At 36.1% G+C, this 5,329-nt stretch overlaps 1 protein-coding gene across 2 annotated transcripts in view; it reads left to right on the top strand.

Annotated features, from left to right (window-relative positions):
• Positions 1 to 5,329, top strand: part of LOC116072319 (phospholipid scramblase 1-like) — a 54,965-nt gene that overhangs the window by 23,733 nt on the left and 25,903 nt on the right. The window lies entirely within an intron of this gene.

The raw sequence follows: 5,329 nt of genomic DNA on the forward strand, positions 1-5,329 counted from the left end.
AATTCAGATAAATTGAAATCATGTAACTTTTCTCATCATAATGCAATAAAAGTTAAAAAAAAGAAAAGTATTTGATAAAAAATTTCAAAGAACTATTATGGGGTCTTCTTAGGTCCCATGCAACCACATACCAGATCAATGCAGATGACAAAAATCAATTGGATTTAGCAGGTGGATTTAGCCACAGCTAATCAATTAGAGCTGCAGAACTGATTTGGGAGTTGAACTGTGACCCCCGACTTCCATGGTCCAAAGAGTACTTGCAATCATATTTTTCCACCAATCAGGATTTAGTGATAGGGTACTTGAATAGAAACCCCCCCTCTCCCTCTCCTCCCCTCTCTCTTTTTTTTTTCATTATTTTATTATTTACATTTCAAATGTTATCCCCCTCCCCAGTTCCCCCTCCAGAAGTTCCCCATCCCCTCTTCCCTCCCCCTGCCTCTATGAGGGTGCTCCCCCACCCACCCATCCACTCCTGCCTCAGTGGGTCATCAAGCCTTCACAGGACAAAGGGGCTTCCTCCCAAGTGATGGCAACTAAGGCAATCCTCTGCTACATATCTAGCTGGAGTCATGGGTCCTCCCCAGCCCCCCATGTACTCTGGTTGCTGGTTTAGTTCTCTGGGAGCTTTGGGAAGACACCAAACCCAGACACTATTGCTGATGCCAAGAAGTGCTGACAGGAGCCCGCCCATTATAGCTCTCCCTTTATCTTTGCTCAGCAGGATGTCAGTTACTCAGCAAGGTCGGGTAACTTAAACTTTATTTGAGTCCTATTAAAAATGGAAGTTTTATTCAAAATGCTTTTACTTGGGTTCGTTTTTATTGAATAATTGGAAAAAATAGTCAATCTGGTTAAAGACGATGCAGGTGGACCGTAAATAAAATTAGGAAGGCAGTTCATGCCAGTCTGAAATAAGAAATCGATCATAGATAGAAATTATGACCAAGAAAAAAATGGCACCATTAAACAGATCTCACCAAGCAGAAGAATGGCTGAACTTAAATTTTATTGTAGTTCTCTAGACAAATTGTGGTGTTTTGAATATTAATGTCCCTCACAGGTTTACTTGTCGGAACACTTAGTCCACTGTTGATGATGTTGTTTAGATGGGTTTAAAAAGTTTAGAAGTAGGTCACTGAACCCAAGCATTAAGGTTTAAAAGGCCACATGGCATTCCCAATTCACCATTTCTGCTTGCTGCTTGTGCTTTAAGATGTGTACTCTTCACTCTTGGCTTGCTGTGCCAGTCACCATACCTCCCTACTGCCATGCTTCCCAATGGGATGATGGTGGACTCTTCTCTCCAGATCTGCAAGCTGAAAACATGGCTTTATCCTATAAGTTACATTGGTCATAGCTTATCACAACCATATGGAAGCAACTGATAGTGAGGACAAAAGGAAAAAGAGAAAGAAAGATGGAAGAAGAAAAGGGGAAGAGTTAAAGAGATCCTTCCAAACCTTTGGTATACCATTAAATAAAATGTCTGCAGTTTCGGAATGGTGAAGGAAAAAATTTGAGGATTAAAGACATCTAAAAACTACTCATTCAAATAACAGAATAATTTTAATTTGGGGGAAAAGTTATGGGTATTATTAGCCAAGAAGCCCATAGAACCACAAAAAGATATGAATTAAAAATTTTTTCATCACACCATATGACAGTCAAATTTTCAAAAGTACAAGATAAATAGCTCTCAAACAGAAAAAACATTGCCACACATTAGGATATCCTCCATTAGATTAACACCAGAAAGACCACAAAAGGCTTGGGAAATTTAAAGATGTATTATAAATCCTGAAGGTGTATTATAAATCTGTCACACGAGAATACTATGGTAAGCAAGAATATCCTTCAATAACACTTGCTAAATAAAGGCCTTTCAAAACACAAACTGAGAATCCATGATCAGTAAAGTAAACTTAGAAAAATGTTTGCCTATACCCATAAGCAAAAGAAAGTTAAATAACATCCTCAAAGCACTTGAAAAACCCCACCAAGATGTAAGATGCACAAGATACAAATACAAAAGATCGAATGTTATCAACACAGCCATCAAGCCACATATGGTAAATATAAATCAAAGGGAAAGGTGCATTCCCATAATTAGAAGAAAATTACAAAAACATAAGTCTTTACATATAAATAATACATTGAATGTAAAGAGATTAAATTCTGAAGTAAAAGGATTCACACTGGATTAAAAGTTTAAAAAAAAAAACCTAACAATGCAATAAAATCACAAACAAAGTCAAGAAAACCACATGCAGAAAGTGCAAGTATGGGGAATGGTATTCTTAGGGAGTGTAACCTTGAAGACACTAGAAAGAGCTATGTTTATGCTTGGTGTCCACGTAGACTTTAAGATCAAGTGTCAAGAAAAAAACAAGGACCTCTTAATATTGTTCAATGGATGAGTTCAGGAAGATATAATGACATATATCTAATGTTGCATACATCTAATGTGGAAGTGCCCAACTTTACAAAATAGCACCATTAAGCCTAAAGTGAGAAATATGCTCCAATGTAATATTAATAAGGGAGTTAAGTATCTTATTTTGATCAATGTACAAATTAGAACATTTCAGCAAAGAAACTGCTAAACTCTACTGTGGACAGATAAGATAGTCATTATTCAGATAGCCAGCATCTGAAGAGCACATGTCTCCCATTATCACACATAACTTTATCCAGACAAGACCATATATTAGGTCATAGGCAGGCCTTAAGACATTCACCAAATTTCCTAACACATTCAGAACATTTTCTGACCACAAAGTATAAAGCTAGAAGTAAACAATGGAAAAGTTTGAAATTACACAAACACATGGAGACTGAACACTATACTTTAAAAAATACGATTGTCATCAAAACCTAAAAATTTAATGTTTAAAAGTTCTCAAAATAAATGAAAATGCATTTCAAAACTTAACAGGATACAGCAAGTTCCTATTGAGGGGTGTGTATAGGGATAATTTCCTGTATCAAAAATAGAAAGATTCTAGATAAAGAACATGTTGAATGCTTTTCAAAGACCTAGATAACAAAGAATAAATCCAATCCCAAATTAGTAACAGGAAAGAAATCACAGATAAAGCAAAAATATTGGAAGTAGGCACTAAAAACAAAACATGAATTCAAAAATTAGACTTTTGTGAAAACAAAAATTGGCAAACCTTTAGCCAGACTCATCAATACAAAGGAAGAGAACAATGTGAACACATACTCCAATACTAACCCAGAAGCCATTTCCAATTGAAAGCCACTTGCAAATGAAAATTTAGTTTTCTCCAAGGGAGTTTCACTGAGGAAACAAACTATTTTTAAAGATAGGCCACAGCCTAAGCAGTAGATGCCCAACAAGAAATGAACTTAGTGTTATGTTATCTCATCCCATACTATCGTCTTGAAAAGATGTTATCTTAGCGTCTTATATTTTGTTTTGTTATGTATACATTTACATGTATATTTTCTCTCTCTCTTTCTCTCTCTCTCTATTTTTTTTTTTTTTTTTTTTTTTTTTTTTTTTTTTTTTTTTTTTTTTTTTGGTTTTTCGAGACAGGGTTTCTCTGTATAGCCCTGGCTGTCCTGGAACTCACGCTGTAGACCAGGATGGCCTCAAACTCAGAAATCCACCTGCCTCTGCCTCCCAAATGCTGGGATTAAAGGTGTGAGCCACCACTGCCCGGCCTTTTTTCTCTCTTTTTACCTTACAAATCTTTTGCCCATATATTCTCATATACAGTTTAGTGTTCTTAGGGGATTCCTGAGCACGTGAACCACTATGTTTCTGCGTCTATAACTGCTGCTTCTGCCTTTTCTTGGGCTCTTTTCCTCCTGTTTGTTTTGCCCTCTTCCCACGTATTAGTTTTTGTTTTATATTGCTTTATTTGACTGTTATACCCTAGAAGCCTGTTTGTTTTCTAATGAGACAGAAATAGGGTACATCCAAATGAAAGGGGAGGTGGGGAGGAAAAATCATAATAAATAAAAAATACCCTCAAATAAGTAAAGTTAGGTAGGAAATTGTAGACCTTGAAAGTATTACCCCAGAAATAAAAGTGATCAATCATTAGGTATTGTTACAAACAACTGTGTGCTGACAAACTGACAAAGCTCAAAGTGACGGATAAACTTCTGGAAATGTCTGACCTATACAAATTAACAAGAAGGACATAAACATTTGAACAGATCAGAAGCAAATACCAGGTTGAATCAGTTCCTTGGCAAAGACAAACTACAGACCAGATGGTTCCAAGGCAAAGTTTCTAAACTAAAAATAAAACAAAAACTTTATTCTTGAGAATTTTGTGCATTTATATAATGAAATGTGATCATATCTCAATGTATTTAAAAAACACTAAGCATTTGAGGAAGAGATAACAGAAGCTCTCAAAACCAGAAATCTGAGAGGAATGAAACCCCTACCACCTACCGAATTCTACAGGGCTAACATCACTCCCCATGTTCAGCAGGAGAATGATAATCCAAACCACACCGCCACACAAGATGCTCTCCTCCCAGGGCAGGATGAGTTCTTATGCAGAAGGCGAAAGACAGCACGTGTGCTGTAGAGGATATACAGAGACAGGAGACCTCACATGTGTGTGGCTATAATTTAGTATAGTCATTGTAGAAAACAGGATACAGGTTCCTTAAAGTTTTGCAAAATGTATATCACACATTTCAAAAGCTTAAATTTCTCATATTTAACCACAAGCAAGGATCACGGGCAGTTTAACTTACACGACAGGTCATTTAAAATGGTAATCTGCAGGTAGCCAGTGTGAACAAACCAACTGCCCATTCATGCCAGCTTCTATTTCTCAGGATTAGACAAAAAGTCCCTTTAAGTTGTTTCTTGGAGCATTTCATAGTTCTTGACTATGATGGAAACCTGAAAATTATTTTCCCACTGAAAGCCAACTTTGATGTATTTACCAGAAAAAAAAAATGGATCTCTGAGGGCCATTTTTATTCAAACCACCACACAGAAGAACCTTTTAGCCAAGTGAATGTAGATGTTACATGCACTCATAGTCGCTAAAATATAAATATCTCAGCTTGCTTACTTTCCCGAAAGTTTATTAACATCTTTCTTTAAGATCATCAATGTATTCTTTGTGCTAGAGACAAACTATTGATGTCTCTCTTTGAGATATTTGATTTATTGTTTGTGTTGCAGATAAGCCTTGAACTCCTAATCCTCTGGTGGCAGGACTATCATTTCTGGGTAAGACTGCAAGTCTTAAATTTGCACTTACCCTTCTGCCCTCATATATATATATATATATATATATATATATATATATATATATATATA

This window comes from Mastomys coucha, unplaced genomic scaffold (assembly GCF_008632895.1).
Source record: "Mastomys coucha isolate ucsf_1 unplaced genomic scaffold, UCSF_Mcou_1 pScaffold23, whole genome shotgun sequence".
NCBI classification, from domain to species: Eukaryota; Metazoa; Chordata; class Mammalia; order Rodentia; family Muridae; genus Mastomys; species Mastomys coucha.